The sequence below is a fragment of the Fukomys damarensis genome, unplaced genomic scaffold (assembly GCF_012274545.1).
Source record: "Fukomys damarensis isolate Sample0158 unplaced genomic scaffold, DMR_v1.0_HiC HiC_scaffold_23, whole genome shotgun sequence".
In the NCBI taxonomy this organism is placed as follows: domain Eukaryota; kingdom Metazoa; phylum Chordata; class Mammalia; order Rodentia; family Bathyergidae; genus Fukomys; species Fukomys damarensis.
This window is the reverse complement of record NW_022900935.1, coordinates 7,131,489-7,151,878: the sequence shown is the minus strand read 5'-3', so window position 1 is coordinate 7,151,878 and position 20,390 is coordinate 7,131,489. Positions and strand designations below refer to the sequence as shown.

The 20,390-nt window shown below is 41.4% G+C and overlaps 1 pseudogene; it reads right to left on the bottom strand.

Annotated features, from left to right (window-relative positions):
- Window positions 1-6,738: 6,738 nt before the first annotated feature.
- On the bottom strand, window positions 6,739-6,896 carry LOC117287443 (annotated as a pseudogene).
- Between the last annotated feature and the right edge of the window lie 13,494 nt (window positions 6,897-20,390).

Here is a 20,390-nt window from a genome sequence, read left to right as displayed (position 1 = left end):
CGGCCCGCAGCGCCCCTGCTGAGGAAGTGGAACGGTCTGGGCGGAGAGCGTGGTCGCCAGGCAACCTCGGGAAGGCCCCCACCCCCGCCTCTGCCCCGCCCAGAGTCCCATCCCCCCACTCCAGGACTGTCGCGCCCGAGTGGCCACTTAGGTTTTCGCACCTGCGCGGCACGGCCGTGGGGGAGGGGAGAGCTTGGAGGGGACCGGGGACTCCCGGCTGGTTAACTTGGTTCTGGGAGGCTCTCGTCCACGGCATAGAAGAGGGTGATTCCGAAAGGTCGTCACGGGCCTTCCACAGATTTCAAGGAAATCTGCACTTAATCATAAATGGTTACCTGAGGATAGGTGTTAAACCCCATGAAACTGGGGGCAGAAATTGTGGAGAGGTGTGTTTGTGGATGTGTAGATGACCCACACTTTAATGTAGGTTTGTTACATTAAAAAAAAAAAAAGTTAAAGACAAACAGAAATCAACCCATTGATTTAAACCATCGAAGAGTGGTATCAGAGTGTTAGGAAATTCTTCCGGTAGCTGATTTGTCAGTCTCCCCGTTTGACTTGGCAACTCAGGCAGGTTCTTCCTCAGTTCTGTCTGAATTTCCCTACAGCAGTGCCACCTGAAGAGCGCTTTTGGTATTCTGGAAAAATTAGAACTCAGGAAGGTTCTGCTTTTAGAAATGTATGCACTTGTATTTTCCTGAGGAGTGCATTCAACGGATCATCGGAGAGATCTATGACCATATAAAATAATGACCAGGTCTCCTGGGATCTGTCTTTATCATAACTTTGTGGTGGATATTCTAGAACAGTCCAGACTTCAGGTAGAGTGCCCTCTTCTACTAGCCCATATGCCAAATCAATGTCCCCCAACATTTGGGTTGGAGAAGATGACACTATCTTCAGCCCCCCTTTCTTTTTTTGGTTGCTTTTCTCTGGGTCTTCTTCAGTTCTCTAATTCTTTAAAGATCATGACATAGGTCATATATTTTTACATGTATATATTTTTTTTTCTTTCAAATCTTGGAATCCAAACAAGGGCTTTGTGTACACACTCTACCACTGATCTAGATTGCCAGCTCATGTTTATTTTAACCCATCTGTTTCCCCAAAGACCATAAAGGAGGTTTACAATAGACTAGAAAACTAGAAATTGAATGTTAGGTCCAAGCTGGGCAAGGTGGCCCATGCCTGTAATCCCACACTCAGGAGGCAGGAGGATGGCAGCCACTTGGAGGCAGCCTGGTCTACACAGTGAGTTCAAGGCCAGCCTAAACTGCATAGTGAGACTCAAAACAACAACAACAACAAAAAAAAACAAAACAAAATACTTGGAGCACGCCTTATAATATTAGTGTTTTGAAAGAGGAAATTATAACTTGTTTATATATCTGACTGTGCTTCAAAATGGTACATTCCTTGAGAATAATAGCCAGGCCTCATTCATCTTTTTCCCTGTTCCCAGCACATGTTTGAATACAGCAGGGGTAGGCGCAGAATAAATATTGGTCAAGTGAATAAATGGAAGTTATTGTCTTCTCTATCGCTAAGAGCTGATAGACCACATTGCTGAGTGAGGGTGGATTCAGATGATTCAGAAACCAAACAAGTAAATGTGTACCCTATTATATGTTGCAGATGACAGTGGCTCAACCTGAGAGATGTCCTTGAGGGTGGCAGATGGGCTGCTCTCAACAGGCCATTCTGTGGTATGTCCTTCTGAGGTCACCACAGTCCAGGGCTGCTTTGTTTTGCATATAGACTCTTGGTCTGTGGTATGTCCTTCTGAGGTCACCACAGTCCAGGGCTGCTTTGTTTTGCATATGCAGACTCTTGACCAGTCATACACACACACACACACACACACACACACACACTTATCTCTATGTGCTAGGCATGTACTATTTATTACACTATTGTGGTTGAGGAAACTTTGGTATGAAAAGAATCTTTGTTTCTGGCATCCCAGGGCTTCCAATCTATCAAAAATGGCTGATATTAATCAAATAATCACATCAACATATATATAATGATAGTCTTCCACAAGTACATACTAGGAAGAAAAGGACAGGACACGATGAAAGTAGCCAAGCGAAAGTCTTAACTTGTCTTGGAGAGCAATGAAGACCTCCCTGAAGAAGTGGCACTTGAACTATGAGCTGACATCTGGTTGGAGTTAACTAAGACAGGGAAGAGACATTCTAAGCAGAGAGTACAAAGGGCTGGGTAGAAGAGACCATAGTATATTTAAGGAACTGAAAGAAGCCTTTAGTAGCTGTGGAACAGAGCTTGAAGTCAGAAAAGCTGGCAGTGTATTAATAGATTTACATCTGTAAAAATTCCTGACTGCCTAATGAACAGGTTGGAAGAGGTCAGAGATGGATGGAGATGATCAAAAAGGGCTTAATGGCATCCATCTATCTAGTGTATGCCTTGCAATATTAGTTTTATAATATTGTAAAGAACCCCCTACTTCCCCATGCACACCCGTGGCAGTGAAGGAAAGAGGATACCACCTTCTTTACCTCCCAGGAGGCTGGACCTGGTGGCATATGCTTGTAATCCCAGCTCTTGGGAGACTGGGGCAGGTAGATTGCTGTGAGTTCAAGGCCAGCCGGGGCTACAGAGTGAGACCCTGTCTCTAAACGAACAAACAAACAAGCAAACAAATCCTTCCATGATTGTTTGCCTGGTTTCCAAAGACGTTCTCTATATTTACTCCCGCCTTTTATGTATTTCCCAACTGCTAATCAACCCACAGCTATTTGATCTATGACCTTACCATTCCACTAAAGCAGGGAGGTCATCTATGACCTCAAGTTATGGGGGAAAATAGGCAAGTATGAGCAGAGGTTAGGAGATGATGTCAATAGATCTTAGAGCGATTTTCTGAAAAGGATCAGACAGTGGGGCAGAAAGTGAGTTTGGTTTTGGACACGTAGAGTTAGAGGTTCCTTTAAATTTTCAAATGAGGTTATTTGTATGTAAACATATGGGTGTGGAATTCAAGAGAGGTCTGGACTGAGGAAAAATAAGCAAGTCATTGATGTAGAAATAGTGGTAGGGACAGTTGGGATAGTTGAGGATAGAAATTAGCCTCTTATATGCCATAAATCCCTTCTCTGAATGTTTTTAAGTGCTTAAGATAAAACACAGCATATATGTAGCCAGGTATGGTGGCAACGCCTGTAATCCCAGAATTTGGGAGGCTGAGGCAGGAGGATTGCTGTGAGCTCAAGACCAGTCTGGGCCACATAGTGAGTTCAAGGCCAGCCTAAACTACATAACAGGTGCTGTCCCCCAAAACCAAAAATAAATAAGTAAATAAATAAATATGATTGCAAAAGAAATCATTTATAATGAAATATATGTTAACACATTCATATATTAATATACCCATGTCAACATTACTTTGTATTTATATATTTTATATATTAATGTATTGCTATTATAGAGTCTGCCAAAAAAATGTATGTATACTTCAGGAAAAGAAAAACTTGTATAGCTGGGGATTTAGCTGAGTGGTGCCACCGCCTGCCTCACAAGCAGAAGGTCCTGTGTTCTATCTCTAGTACGAAAAAAAAGAGAAAACTGTATAAATATTTTAATACTAAATTTATTGAGACATCATAAGATTAGTGCAAGTCACTTTTGGCTTCTACAACTACAAGAGGTGCTCAAGGTGGTGACCATTGGCTTCCACACATTTATTAGTACAATGAACTGCTGCTTGGTCTTTGCAATTGCTGCCCGTGTATTTTCAGTTTCTTCTCTAAGGGTTGGCAGTGTGGTGGGTTTTGATATACGACGTCTTTTAGGTTCTGCATATAAGAGGATGACACCATCTGTTGAAAAAAATCCTGCTATTTTTCTTTTCCTGAAGAGTGTATACGTATTCTGGTGAACTCTGCATATAGTGTGCCAGATAATTATCTATTTCACATCTTTTAGATACTGATACACTGGAAATTTATAATATATATCCATTGAATGTTGATTATCTGGGAATATAAAATGCAAAAGTGATGCCTGGAGGAAACAGCTGGTGGTGGCACACGCCTACAACCCCAGTGCTAGAGAGGCTGAAGCAGGAGGATCACTGCGAATATGAGGCCAGCCTGGGCTACAGGGTGAGTTCGAGACCAGCCTACCTAAAAAAAACAAACAAAAAACACTACCTCAACCAAACCAAACAAAAACAAAAACACAGAAAGAGAAGAGACATACTGCAATGGAAATTCCAATAATTACTTGAAACAAATAGTTCCAGATTTTCTGTGAAAAATGGGGAATAGATAGCAATTTGATCAAAATAACAAAAGCAAAGGAAAAGGATGAAGCGACACCAGCAAAGTAAAATAAATAATAATAACATTTAGGACCAAGAATTTAGGTCAGTGGTGCCACACCTGCCTCACAAGCACAAGGTCCTACATTCAATCCCTGATACCACAAAAAAAATTAATAGTAATAATAATAAGTTGGCACAGCAAAGGTGTTATAAGTTGCCCTAAAATGTAAATAAAGGAATTTACCCCATTAAGTGAAATTGTCAGATTGAGTTAAAAATAAACACAACTTTGTACTGTACAGAAGAAAGAGTTTTATACGCAGTGATAAAGAAAATTTGAAAATAAAGAGGTGGACATGGTATATGTGACAAACTCAAATAAAGGCAAGGGAGCGGAGGCATTGTTAATATCGGGAAAAATCTAAAAGACACTAACTGGGATAATGTGATGTAATAATAAAGGGCATAATTTAGGAAATTTAAATAACCATTAGGTAAACAACATGACAGCTAAAATCATAAAACAGAGCTGTCAAAGAAAACTTGATAGAGCTGGGAGTGGGGCGCATGCCTGTAATCCCAGAACTTGGGAGGCTGAGGCAGGAGAATCACTGTGAGTTCAAGACCAGCCTGGCAGCTGGGCTACACAGTGAGTTCCAACTACATAGTCTCAACTAGATAGGCAGACTCTGTCTCAAAAAACCAAAAAACCCCCCCCCAAAAAAAACCCAAAAAACAAAAAACAGACAAACAAAAACCAACAAAACCAAAACTTGATAGATATACAATTGTACTGAACAGATTTACTCCTGAATAATAGGAAGGAACTGAACCACTGAATAAACAAATTTGATTTAATAGTCATTTATGGAACCTAACATCCATTGAATAGAAAATAGCTTTTTATCATATGCACATGAATGATGTACAAAATTAGACCTTATGCTTAGGTTACAAAGAAAACAACACTGTTAAAAAATAAGCTTACAGGACATATTTTCCGATCATATAAAAAACATGAAAAGAAAAACTTTGAATATCTGAAAATTAATAAGCATACCACTAGATAACATTGAGATGAAAAAGGGAATAGTTAGGGACGGGGATTTAGCTCAGTGGTGCCACCACCTGGCTCACAAGTGCAAGGCCCTGAGTTTGATCCCTGGTACCAAAGGAGGGGTAGTTATAAACTATCTCAAAGGCAATGAAAAAGAACAGTTCAGCCAAGTGTGGGGGCACATGTCTGTTATCCCAGCACTGAGAGACTGTGGTAGGAGATTGCAAGTTCAAGACCAGCCTGGGAAACTCAGTGATTTGATAAGTATAGCTCATTGCCAAGGTCCTGGGTTTAATCCCCAGCATGAGAAATAACCAATCAATCAACCAAATGGGAAAAGAGACAATCACAGCTATAGAAAAGATTAAAAGAATTATAAGAGAATACCGCTTGTAACTTGATTACAACCCATTTGAAAAGTCACAGAAAGTGGGTATTTCAAGTTAGATTATTAAAAAAAAAAAAAAAAAAAAAAAAAAAAAAAAAAAAGGAAAGAAAGAAAAGTGTATATAATATAGTAATCTTCACAAACACAATGTTTAAAAATGATTAAACACAAGCCAGGCATGATGGCGAATGCCCTGTACTCCCAGCACTTGGGAGGCTGAGGCAGGAGGATCGCTGTGAGTTCGAGACCAGTCTGGGCTGCATGGTGAGTTCCAGGTCAGTCTCAACTACCTAGTAAGACCCTGTCTCAAAAAACAACAGATAAACAAACAAACACCAAACCAAAACAACAAAAAAATGATTAGACACCTGGAAAATGTAAGCCAGGAGGAGGGTCTCTATGAGTTTGAAGCCAGCTGGGCTATGTAGTGAGTTCAAGTCCAGCATGAAAAATATAATGAGACTCTGTCTCAAAAAACCAATAAATAAATAAATAAATAAACAAATTAAAGATCTGTATTTAGTGAAAAGAATGGAACATCGGCTCTCCAACTAAGTTGTATTTAAATTGCTTTTTTTTTTTTCCTGGATGAGGATCTAGCTCAGTGGTGCCGCTGCCTGCCTCACAAGTGCAGGGTCCTGAGTTTGATCCCTGGTATCAAAAAAAAAAAATCAACAAACTAGGAACCGTGAAAAACTCAGACCCTACACTTGCGAGGCAGGCGGCGGCACCACTGAGCTAGATCCCTGGCCCGACTAAATTCCAAAGAATACCATTTCACTGTTGTTTGATCTGCGAGTCTAAACAAAATTTGTAGAGTTCCCCAATTCTTTTCATGAAGCTGACACAATTTAAAACTAAACCTTGACACGGAAAGTACTCAAGAAGAACTACAGCCCAAGTTTACTAATGAGTAGAGGCAAAAATTCAAAATAAAATCGTGGCAAATGGAACCCAATAAATAAGAATAACACACTGTGGACAATATGGACAATACCAAGTAGAAGAGGGTGCGTAGATTTTCAGAAAATGTATCAGAGTAACTCATCAATTTCATAAATTAAAGCAAAAATGCTTTAAAATCATGTCAGCAGATAAAAAGTCTTTAATAAAATTTAATGGTCATTCTGCACTTGATCTTAGCCAAAAGGCCGAGAAGCGATTAATGGTCATTCTGAATAAGAATGTGCACTTTGATTTAATCATATTCTATTTTTTTCTCATTGAGTTTATTGGTACATTTTAGGTATACAGTACAGTTACATTCATCATTGGGATCTTGTATCTTTACATGACAGGTCTTAGTTCTCATTTTTTAATCATATTTTCAAAGCAAGCTTGCTCTGTCATTTAGGAGCACAGGTGAACGCTTGTCCTCTGATAATATTTGAGAATGACTTTCATGAGAAAAGATAATAAAAAGAAAAAAATGTAATGTTAAGAAATGATAAAAAAAAATTACTTACACATGAAAAGGACTATTTCTTGATTACCAACAGAGAGTAGCATTCCAAATGGAAAAATTTTAAATCTTTTCAATTAAAAACAGGTACCAGGCATGGTGATGGACATCTGTAATCCCAACTACTCAGGAAGCTAAGGCAGGAGGATCTCAGGTTCCTGAAGAACTTAGCAAGACCCTGTCTCAAAATAAAATAAAATATAAAATAAACAAGGCTAGGTGTGATGGCGCAAGCCTGTAACCCCAGCATTTTGGGGAGACTGAGACAGGAGACTGGGAAATATGAGTCCTAATTGGGCAATTTAATGAGGTTCTGTCTCAAAAATAAAATGAACTAAGATTTAAAATGGCTGGGGATCAAGTGCAGTACGAAGGCCTGAGTCTAATTCCCAGTATCATACATACGCATGTACACACACACACACACACACACACACACACGAATCTAAAATTAAAAAGGGACATAACTCAAAAAATGAGTCTTTGTTTAGCATGTATGAAACACTTGATTCAAGCTCCAGTACCACACACACAGAAGAAGCAAATAAACAATGCCTCCGTCCAAAAAACCCAGGCAGAAATACCCACAATCACCACCACCAGGACCGCCATCATCATATCAACACCACCGTCATCATCTTCTTCCCAATTTTTTTTTTTTTTTGATACCAGGCGTCGAACTCGGGTCCTTGCGCTTGCCAGGCAGGGGCCGGAACCACTGAGCTAAATCCCCGGCCCCCATCAGCATCTTCTGTAATGAGGACTGAACCCAGGGCCTTTGCCCTGAAACCAGCCCTTTCAATTTTTAAATTTTTAAATTTTTTTGGTACCGGGGAATCAAACTCAGGTCCTTGTGCTTGCGAGGGAGGCGGCGGAACCACTGAGCTATATCCCCGGCCCCTCAATTTTTTAAAAAAAATTTAAGACAAGGTCTCACTAAGTCATTAATTGTCCAGGCTGGCTTCGGTTTGTGATCCTCCTGCCTCAGCCTCCCAGAATGCTGGGATTACAGGCGTGTGCAGCCAAGCTTGGGGTCATCTTTATTAAATATTACCTTGGGGTTACTAATGGGCGGATTAAAACAAACCAAGACATTGGTATAGATATTGGTAAAAAGGAGATACTAATTTTGCTGATATCAACAATAACTACCAGAATTAATGGATTTTATAAGGCAGGTGGATGGAAAATAAGTATTTTAAAAAGCCAACAGGGAACGTGCTATTCAAGGTAATTGAATCTGTGTTCCTGGACTATAATCAATCATATTTGGATCAGAATAAACTATTGTAGTATTTCTTTGTTTAAAAATGAGCCAACTTTTTTTCTCTACTATCAGTAAACATCTAAAATTGAAATGGAAAAAAAATTAATTCTCAAAACTATTGGAGAACACTTTGGAATAAGTTGAACCCAGTCGCAGCACATATATGAAGAATATGATAAAATCAATCTCCCCTGCCTTCTTTTTCTCCTTCTCCTTCTTTTGCAGTGCTGGGGATGAAACCCAGGACCTCCCACATACTAAGCAACCACTGAGCTACATCTCCTAGTTACAAAAATATGACAAAATTTTATTGAACAAAATAAAATTAGAGCCAGACAAATATAAAATTACTTGTTCTTGAATAAGAAAACAAAGTTGTAAAAGCAAAAAAAAATTTTTTATATATATTTTATATATATATATATATATTTTTTTTCTTTTTTATGTGCTGGGAGTTGAACTCGGGTCCTTGTCTTACTTGGCAGGCAGTGTAACCACTGCACTAAATCCTAGGCAAAGCAAATATTTTTAAAATATTTATTTTAAGTGAAATTCCAATTAGAATTCTGGCAGGTAATGTTTGAGAAATTATTTAAATTCATATGGAAGAATAGGTATTCTAGAATGATTAAGGAAAGTATGAAAATGAAGTATAATGAATGGGAACTATTAAATTAACAATATATCAGAACATTCATAAAACTATTGTAGTTAGAGCCGGGTGTGGTGGTGCACGCCTGTAATCCCAGCACTTGGGAGGCTGAGGCAGGAGGATCACTGAGTTCGAGGCCAGCCTGGGCTACGTAGTGAGTTCCATCCAGGTCAGTCTCAACTACATAGTGAGACCCTGTCTCAAAAAAAAAACCAAAAAACAAAACAAAACAAAAAAAAAACCCTACTGTAATTCAATAGTATAATATTGACATAGAAATAGATCAGTGGAAAAGAATCCTAGTATAGTCAGCTGCTTTAGCATCCAAGGAATCCACCAACTAAGAGCAAAAATATATTTTTAAAAGTCTGTCTGCTGGCATGGTGGTGTATGCCTGTAATCTCAGCACTTGGAAAGCTGGGGCAGAAGGGTCAGTGTGAGTTTGAGGCCAGCCGACCTTAGCTGAAAATAACAATAGAAAAATTGTGTCTGTACCAAATATGCACGGCATTTTTCTTGTCATATTCCCTAAACAGCAGTGTAAAGACTGTTTATGTAGCATGTACACTGGGTTAGGTATTTTAAGTAATCTAAAGCATACAAGAGAATGTGGGTAGATTATATACCGATACTATGCTGTTTTGTACAGTATAAGGAACTTGGACATCCAGAGAGTATTGGTGTTCATAGGAAAGCCTGGAACCAGTCTTGTATATATACACTGGGGAGACCTGTGAGAATTCAGTATACGATAATAGTGACATTTATCATATAGGGAAAAAGTGGTTCATTTAGTGCTATTAAATTGGTACCCCATAAGGAAAAAATAATCTGACCTCTATCTCATGCCATTTCAAAAGATGGTTCAGGCATTCATCTTTAGCATCAATTTTTTTTTTTTTTTTTTTTTTTTTGAGACAGGGTCTCACTATGTACTTGAGACTGACCTGGAACTCACTATGAAGCCCAGCCTGGCCTCGAACTCACAGCGATCCTCCTGCCTCAGCCTCCCCAGTGCTGGGATTATAAGGTGTGCACCACCAAGCCCGGCCATTCATCTTTAAATAAAAGCATAAAACAGTAAAATGTTGGAAGGAAAGACAGGAGACCACATGTGCATCCTAGTAATGAGGCGGACCTCTTTTTTTTTTTTTACTAGGGAACAAACGCAGGACCTTACAAGGGAGGTGGTGGCACCACTGAGCTAAATCCCCAGCCCTGAGGTAGACCTCTTAACCAAAGTGGCAAAGCAGCAAACCCAGAGAGAGAGAGAGAGAGAGAGAGAGAGAGAGGAAATCTTAGAAAACAATGCAATAGAGAGTACAGAGAGCTAATGTTTATCATGGAAGGAATTCCTGCAAGGTGACAACCTGCTTGCTTAACAACAAAATTTTAAAAATGGTGAAAGGGGTGAAGAAATAAATCACAGAAAACAAACCTAAATGGACAAGGAGCGCAGGAGCAGGATCCAGGCGTGCTCACGGAGCAATGCAAATTAAAGTAACTACACTACATTGCTTGCGCTTTTATTGTTGGCAGGTTTGCTGGAAAACAGAAATTCTTATATATTGCTGTAAATTGTAACGGCTGTTTGTGAAAATATTCCAGTGACATCTAGTAAAAATAAAAATATATCCTTTCATCTGCAAGCCCCATTTAGGACAGGCTCCCTGTGAAGCACTGAAGTATTTAGGGAGGGGTATTTGTCGCTGCATTGTTCGCAGTGGCAATGCTATGAAATTAAAGAAACTTCACCACTCAGTCAGCGATTGGATGAATTATACATAGTGCACTGAGAGTAGCTATAAAGAATGGGTCAAAAAAGAAAAAAGAAAAGAATGGATCAGAGGTGTGATGTGATAGGGTTTTCAGAGGAAACAGATTTCATGATTTCTTAGAAATCACACAGCACTGGCCGGGAGTGGAGGCTCACACCTATAATCCCAGTGCTCGGCAAGGGAAGCTGAGGCAGGAGGATCACCATGAGTTCAAGGCCGGCCTGAACTACAGAGTGAAATCCTGTCTAACAAGACAGACAGACAGACAGACAGAGAAAGAAAAGAAATATGAAAAAAATCACACAGCACTAGGACTAAGGGCAGGATTCAAAGAGTCTGGGATCACAGCCCATGAATTCATTCCTTTTGAGGAGTGAATAGAAAGTTGTAGGTGATGACAAATAAAAGTGAGAAAAAGAAAAGTGGAGCGAAATGCTGCGAAGGACTAAGGAGAAAGGTGGCGATGATCTGCTAGCAGCTGTTTGAGGGTCCCCCGTCCTTGTCACCCAAGCTGACTATCACGAGAGTGGTGACTTTTCATGGCTACCAGGAGTCACTCTATCTTCCTTGGTTGCAGGTTCTGCTCCTGGCTTCCAATTACATATTTTTTAATTGACGTTGGGTTTTTTTATCATCCTAAGATTAAATATTGCATACAACATGAGCCGGGTGCGGTGATGCACTCCTGTAATTCCAGAACTCTGGGAGGCTGAGACAGGAGGATCTCAAATTCAAGGCCAGCCAGCTCTAATTAGTGAGACCTGGTCTCTAAAAGCCAGGTGAGATTAAATGAAATAAATTTTAAAATAATGAATATGTAAATATAGCATAGAATAAGATTTGCCGCATTTTGAAAATATAAAAAAAAATCATATTAGCCTTAGGTTACATAGTGAGTTCTTGGACTACATAGAAAGACCCTGTCTCAAAACAAAAGCAACTACAGCGGTACCTTAGTTCATGAACTTCATTCACTCCAAGATTCTGGAAAAGATGATGGTGTTTGTGTTTGTGCAGGAAAGATAGTCGTGGTCGAGGTTGTCCACCGATGCAGAGTTTGTGAACAAAAACAAAATTGTGCCAAATGCTTCTGTTTGCAAAGCAAATTGCTCACCAACGAAGGTGTTCGTGTACCTAGGTGCCACTGTATTAGATAACTCTCTTGGATTCATGAGTGGAATCGAAATATTCTAGAGGATCTAGACCAAGTGCTTTGACCAACAGAAAGTGCTTGAGTAATACAAATGCATCCTTTTCGAGGCATTTGACTGTGAGTGCAAAAGAAGTAGAGACAGACAGGAAAGGCAGCAAGCTGAAACTCTGAGTGTCTAGGAAAGAGAAGAGCTGGAGAGGGATTTGGGGTGTGTGTGTGTTCAGACAGGGTCTCACGCTATCGTTCAGGATACCCTTGAATTTGTGGCAGTCCTCCTGCCTCCGCCTCAGCCTGAGCCTTGCGATTACAGGACGGGGCCACCAATCCTGGTTTAAGAGACACTTTAAAAGAAAACAGAAATCTCCAGTAGATGAAGTAGGAAGAGTGGCACGACCACTCCAGTGGAGTCTGCGTGACAATGCCGGTCACCTGGCAGAAACCAGACCAGAGGTGTCGTCCCCACGGGGTTAAGCCTCCTGGAAGTCCTTGGCACACACCGCATGCGAAGTCAGCCGTGAAGAGAATAGCTGGCCTCTCTGCCTGCAGTTTGGGGACATTGGGTTCATTTGTAATTCTGTTCTATTTTGTCTTTATTACTATTTGTTCATTATCTGTAGAATTGTATTCTGGGCCCAGGAAAGATCAGGCACAATTAGATGTTCCTAGAGATGGGGAGGTGTTGGGGCACAAGAGGACGGGCGGTCAAAGTGCTGACCCTGAGCCCTGGACTGTGAGGTCCTGAAGGTGATCCTGAAGGTGACATGCTGAAGCCAGTCCTTTGTTTTCAAACTTCCCCTTCTGACTGCGTACAGGTGTGGTTTTACCTTGACTTAATGGTCTTAGCTTTTGTGATGGTATATAGGTGTGGTCTCACCTTGACCTTGTGGTCTTAGTTTTTACAGTACTATTGTCTATCTTTCTCATGCCTGCCTGTGCCTGAAATCACTCTTGAGGTGTGCCCTTGAAACTAGTATATATACACCTAGAGTTAGAAATAAAATTGCAGCAGCTACTACCTTCACTACTCAGTGCTGTGTGGTTTCTGACTGTCACCGCCGAACCTGCTCCCGCCTTTCTGAAGATCCCTGTTCTCCACGTGAAATCCAGTCTTTGCTCCCCTACGGTCGGTAGCAGAAGAAGATGGCCCAAAGACAGAGACAAAGTGGTCCGGACAGTGTGGGAGTAAGGTGGTGGGTAGGAGGCACGGGGACCGCATGGGGAGTGAGAAATGATCATCGCTCTTCAGGCACTAGGGCTGTTACTGGTTTGGTGTGGCAAGGAACAAGGGTTTATTTCCACAAAGCTTGATTGTTCAGCCAGAGATGTTTTTCGTGTCCCTTTTCTATGACTCTTTACAACAAAGAAGCCCCCTTTCTTGAAGTAAGCTGGGGGTGCCTTTGCTTCTTTCAGCATAAAAAGTTTATAATGGGCCAGATGTGGTGATTATGTGGATTATTCCCATCATCCCGGCGCACTGGGAGATGGAGAATCAAAGGTCAGAAGCAGGCTATTGTGACTCGTGACTGCACAGAAGTCTGCCCTGTATCTCCCAGATCCAAGGTGTAGTTTTATTTTTGCTTTTCTCTTTCCCTTTCTGTTTGGCCCAAGGTTGCTCTTCACAGCCAGTTTCTCCCTTATATCTCATTTTAAAAATAAACTTTGGCACAGCTAGAAAGAAAGAGAGAGAGAGAGAGAGAGAGAGAGAGAGAGAGAGAGAGAGAGAGAAGGGCTTGGGCAATTCAGCAGTGTGAAAACTTGCCTCAAAATAAAAAACAAAAAAAAGACCTGGGGATGTGGCTCGGTGCAAAGATTCAATCCTCAGTACCATAAAAAGAAAAAGAAAAATTCTTGGAATTCCTATGATACCGAAATCAGCACCAAAAGTGGGGCTGCAAGGGATTGTTGTGAGGAAGTGAATTTGGCAAGCAGGGAAAGATGGTGAGTGGTGAGAACCTTCTTTCCGCTCGGTCCTGGAACACAGTTGGCCATTAGGAGGAGCACAGGCGTGGGAGCCAGATAGCCTGGGATGGATCTTGGCTCTGTCGCAGGACTTTGGGCAAATGTCTTCACCTCTGTAGGCATCCGTTTAATCTATAAATGAGGTGCATTATTTTCTTGTGGTGGCCGAAACATATTTATTCCATATCTAGTGGCCTAGAATAAGAAATTTATTCTAGGGCTGTGGGGTATAGCTCATTGATCAAACACTTTCTCGACATGCATGAGGTCCTAGGTTCTGGGTTCAACTCCAACCATCACCCCCCCCAAAAAAAAAAGAAAGAAAGAAAAGCAAAAAGTAAGAGAAAGAAAATAAAAAAGAAATTCATTCTTTCACAGTTCTGTCTAAAATCGATTTCTTCCTCCTCTTTGTCTTCCTCTTCCTCCTCCTCCTCTTTCCCTTCACTCGCCTCCCTCTCCTCCCTCTCCCTCTCCTTCAACAGAGTCTCTACTACACAATTCAGGCTGGCCTTGAACTCACCATGTATCCTAGGCTGGCCTCAAACTCATGATCTTCCTGCCTCAGCCTCCCGTGTTCTGGGATTATAGTTCTGCACCACCAGCTGGCTTAATCATCTTGCATCCGTACGGTCTCGGCTGGTCATTGGGGGAAGGTGCGTCGAGTCGGACCTTACACCTTCACTCTCCTTCTCCCTCTCCCTCTCCTTCAACAGAGTCTCTACTACACAATTCAGGCTGGCCTTGAACTCACTATGTATCCTAGGCTGGCCTCAAACTCATGATCTTCCTGCCTCAGCCTCCCAAGTGCTGGGATTATAGTTCTGCACCACCACAGCTGGCTTAAAATCAATTTCAGTGGGCCAAAATCAAGATGGTGGCAGGTCATGGGCCCTGTGAAGGCTGTAAGGCTGTTCCTTGCCTCTTGCAGTTTTTGCCTGCTAACATCCCTTAGTTGATAGCTGTACATGGCTGTATCAGTCACTTTTCTCTGTAGTCCCATTGTATTTTCTTCTCGTGTCTCTGTCGAATTTCCTTCTGCCTCTTTTTTTTCAGTACTGGTGAGTGATCCAGAGCTTTATCTCATGCAGGTTTAGGTAAGCAGTCTGCTACTAGCTACTTCCCCCAGCACCCCTTTTAATTTTATCCTTGAGCTAGGTTTTCGCTGTTACTTAGGCTTGCCTCAAACGTGTGAGCCTCCTGCCTCCCAAACAGCTGGGATTGCAGGCATGTACCACCATGCCTGGCTTGCCTCCCTCTTACAGTGATAGCTGTTGTAAGACTTGAATAGGCTAAAGTGACTCCATGCTAATAGGCCAGACTGTGCTTCTTCATATGCTAATTGCTACCTTGGTTAACAGCCCGCCCAGGGGCAAATGGTTTGACAAAAGGTGACCCTAGAACATTTCCTGCATAAGATAAGCAATGTGTTTGCAGTCTTGTTCTGTGAATTCCCTGACTCTTTGTTTAGTAAAACCTTATAAAAAGTACCTCAGCCCCTGAGCAGTTGCCTCTCTGAGCCACCTGGCTCTGGGAGTGCCGTCTGGCCAGACTAATAAAGGTCTCTTTACCATCTAGCCTGGTGTGTTCCTTCCTGGGTTTCTCGGTTCTCTGTTGTGTTCCCGGAGCCTCGCTGGGTGTTAGGGCCCAGCATCGTGGAGGCCTTTCGGCTGTTCACGCTCCGTGGAGTGGAAGTGAGACTTTAGGTCTTACACTGTGATTGCACTTAATGCCTATCTAGAATCCAAAATAAATTACTCAGTTTAAAGACCTTAACTTTTTTTTTTTGCATCTTTTGTCATGTTCCTACACCGACGAATAATAAAATTCTGGCACCCACCACTCAAAGTTAGCTCAGAGCCCACCACACATTATGGACCGTGGTCCCCCACAAGACTGCCCTCACTTTGGATGCCAGTCACACTCACCTAGGCACCTATACTTCTAGCCTACTCGATACCAACCCAGGGATTGCATAAGCCCCTCCGTTTTGATACTTCACTGGAATGAGTCACAGAACTCAGGAACATGATGTACTTACAATGATAGTCTTATTATAAAGGATACAAGGCAAAGACGCAAGGAGTGAGATCTTCATTGGGTTTCAATGCAAAGATTCTAATCTCTCCCTATAGGCTCGGGGTGTATCATGTTCCTGATCCATCAGTGTGTTCACCAATCAGGAAGTTTCACTAAGCTTCATGTATTTCTATATTTATTTTTGTCATACACACCCTCTATTTAATAGTTGCAGATCATTCCTTGGGCCAAGTGATCAACAACAAAGACCCAGCAGCCACTTCAGCACAGCCCCTGAGCCTCTCGCTCTGACTGCAGCAGGGGCCGTGTCCCCCTTGAGCATGGGGCCCTCACACTGCAGATGTCAGAGCAGCTGTGTCACCTGTGAAGTCCACGGGCAGCTGCGTGCTGGGCCGGTCCAGTGCCTCGGTGACCCTGGCAAGACTGGCTGCATGTGGCTCCTGCCCGTGAGGTGGGGCAGGGCAGCAATCAGGCAGAGGACTTCACTGAGCTTTCACGTCCAGAGCATTTCCCTGGGGCTTCGGTATGTGAGCACAATTGATTGATTCACTGGCTATTAGTTGGCTACTAATTATGGGTTGGATTCAATGTCCTTTCTTCCTCTCCTTCCCTCAGGACAGAGACTTGACTTCCAGATGATGTGCCTGCCTCCAGAAACGTTGATGACTTGATTAGAAAGAATAATTTTCATGGGGCTGAAAATTTTAATGGTCTGCAGATTGTGGCAGTTAATTAACCAGATTGTTTGACTTCTAACTCATGATTGATTCTAAATAATCACAGTTAATTAACTTCTAGAATTCCAATAGAATCCCAATTAGGGTTGCGGGCTGCAACAATAGAAGCCACATCAGATGACTGCAGCGATATCGCCTTGTGATTTTGATCTGCATTACTCTGATGACCAATGAGGAAAAATAACAAATGACAACTTTTCATATGCTTATTGGCCATTTGTATATCTTTCTTAGAGAAATTTCTATTTAAGTACTTAGATCAGTTTTTTGTTTTGTTTTGTTTTGGGTTTTGGTTTTTCTTTTTTCAAGGCAGGTTCTTGCTAATGTAGTTCAGGCTGGCCTCTTGCCTCAGCCTCCTGAGTGCTGAGATCACAGGTATGCACCACTGGGCCTGGCCTTTGCCCAGTTTTTAGTTGAGCGGTCTTTTTATTATGGAGTTGTAAGAATTCTTTATATATTCAGGACAATTCTTTTTTCTTTTTTTTTTTTTTTTTTTCCCCATACCGGGGATCAAACTCAGGACCTTGCGCTTGTGAGGCAGGTGCTGTGCCACTGAGCTACATCCCTTCTTTTTTCTTTTTTGGTGACAGGTCTTGCTATGTGCTTCAATCTGGCCTTGTACTCACTATGTAGTCCAGGCTGGCCTCAAACTTGCAGCAATCCTTCTGCCTCAGCCTCCTGACTGCTGATAATTCTTTTTATATGGTTTTGCAAATATTTTCTCCTATTTTGTGGGTTGCCTTTCAGGTGTTTTACTTTTGAGAGCGCCCACATTTTCTATTTTTTTCTTCTGTCATTATATGTTTAACGCATCTATTAAATCATTATTTAACCCAAGGTCATGAAATTTTACTTTTTTTTTCTTTGAGATAAGGGCTCCCTGTGTAGTTTAGGCTGGCCTTGAGCTCATGGCGATCCTGCTGCATCAGCCTCCCATGTGCTGGGACTATAGGCATGCACCACCATGCCCAGATTCACTTTTTTTTGAGAGGGATCTTCCTGTCTTATCTGGGCTGGTCTTCAACTCATATCTGAAGTGAGCCTTCTGTGCCTCAGGCTCCAGAGTACCTGCAACTACAGGTACGTGCCAATGGGTTACGAAGGTTTACTTTTATGGTTTCTTCTGGGAGTTTTATAGTTCTAGTTCTTACACTTAATTTTAAACATATTTTTGTGTATAGTGTGAAGGTAGGGGAGTTCTATTTCATTCTTTTACATGTGGATATCCATTTGTTCTTGTATCATTTGTTGAAAATTAGTATGTTCTTTGGTTTTTTTGGTTTTAAAGGCATGGGCTCACTATGTAGTCCAGGCTGTCCTCCAACTTGCAATCCTCCTGCCTTGGCCTTGCAAGTGCTGGGATTACTAGTGTGTACCACCACACCCGCTCAAAAATTAATACATTTTCAATATTCCCAGAGCCCTGAATATAGGTAGAAGGGCTTCCTACCACATTTAACAGTGGTTCTAAATTTTAAAATTTGCTTTGAACTGGAAAATCTAAACCAGAACTTTTTTCTTTCTTTCTTTCTTTCTTTCTTTCTTTCTTTCTTTCTTTCTTTCTTTCTTTCTTTCTTTCTTTCTTTCTTTCTTTCTTTTTGGCTGTCAGGGACATAATCAATTAACCTTTTTACATTTTTCAATCTCATGAACTTGTTCTAATCAAATCTTCAAAAAAAATCTTACATGTCTCACTTTTAGGGGGCACTTTATCTAGAAGCCAAACAATCACAGCTAATTACTGCCACAAGCAGCAGGCCACTGGGATTCCAGCAGGAGCCCAACCAGGACTGCTGGCTGCAACAGTTGGAGCCCAAAGTAGATAATTAAGGCAGAAAAGGAATTTATCATAAGGAGAGTCTTAATGAATAGAAATGAAGAGAAAACAGGAGAAGCAGGATTAGAAAATGAGCAGAAGCTGGGCCAGGTAGCACATGCCTATAATCCTAGTACTCTAGGAGGCTGAGTCAGGGGGATGGCAAGTTTGAGCCTAGCCTGGGCAGCATAGTAATTTAGCAAGACTCTGCTTAAAAATAAAAAAATATAAAAGGGTGGGTACATAGCCCGATACAAAAGTGCTAGGCTTCTATGTTCAGCTACACGCACACATACACAACCACAGAAACAGAAAGCCTTTTGGCCCAGGGCAGCTAGACAACCTTGGCCACACCTCACCAGAAAAGATATGTGCTCACCACACTATCACTGGACTCTTGACTTCCAGATTTTTGACACCCTTTTCCAGCTTTTCACTATCTTACACTGAATTTTTACAGACCTCAGTGTGTCAGACATGAGATTTGTTATAGGCCTTGGGCAAGATGATACAGAACAGGGAAAGAGAACCCCTGTCTGTCTTCAACTTCTGTAATACAAGTTTTGGGGCTCCTGCATCTTACTGAGTCCCATAAAAGACACCTTTCTTTAAAACACAAATGTTCAGGGGGATACAGGGATGTAGCTCAGTGGTTTCGCCTCCTGCCTTGCAAGTGCAAGGACCCGAGTTCGATCCCCGGTACCAAAAACAAAAAAAGATTGTTCAGATATGAGATTATTATAGATAGGTAAGTTAATTGGATACCTTGTAGGCAGTTAGACAGGACCAGCCCTCAAGGAGCCAAAATGGAGGGCAACTGGGGCACATTCACTGAAAGTCAGCATTGTAAAGAGGAGAAACTGCCATACCAGCTTAGCATGAATAGCAGTGATTGATTGATATCCTAAATAGGCATCCATCGATCCCCCTCAGTGGGGAATCAAGCTCTTCCAAGAAAGATCCCTGACCTACGCTTACCACTGAAAATCCTTGCTCATTCCTTGTACACTTGCTACCTGACTCGCTTCCCCATTGGATCCCCATTTAATCTATATTACCTAAGCGACTATAGTTGTCATAATCTCATTGGTTGTTCATAGTTTTGTCCACCTTGTGATTTCTCATTGGATCAGTATTACCTAAACTGTATTACCTAACTGTATTTGTAATCTTACTAGGGAACTATAGTTGTGTCCCATGTTGAACCTGCTTCACCTCCGGGCTTCATCCCATAAAACACCTTTGAGAAGTTGGGTGATGAGGCAGCCAATTTTCCAATGCTCCTTCTGTCTCTCTTAGGCAGAAGTCATCTTTCTCTTAATAAATTTTTCCTACTCTTAACCTCTGTTGTTTCTATAATTCATCCTTCTATTTTAAAGAACATGAACTTGCACTTCGGATATCTAGCATGTCTGGGAGTTGCATCTCTTCCCCCTATATCAAGATGACCATAAAACAAGTTGCATTATGAAAATAAATAATTTGGGGGCTGGGGATTTAGCTCAGTGGTTCCGACGCTTGCCTCCCAAGCCTAAGGTCCCGAGTTCAATCCTTGGTACCAAACTTAAAAAAATTTTTTTTACTTGTCATATTTTTTTTCCACATACTTACTGGCCATTTGTACTTCTTTTCAGACGGGTCTTTCCAATTCATTTGCCCATATATTGATTGGGTTCTTTGATTTTTTTTGCAATAATCACAATTTTTTAAAACTAGAAAGGAAAGAAGCATCTTTCACTCTGCTTTGAGAAATTTGCAGGGACAATGCTGATTAACCTATCTCCAGTAATATTTTC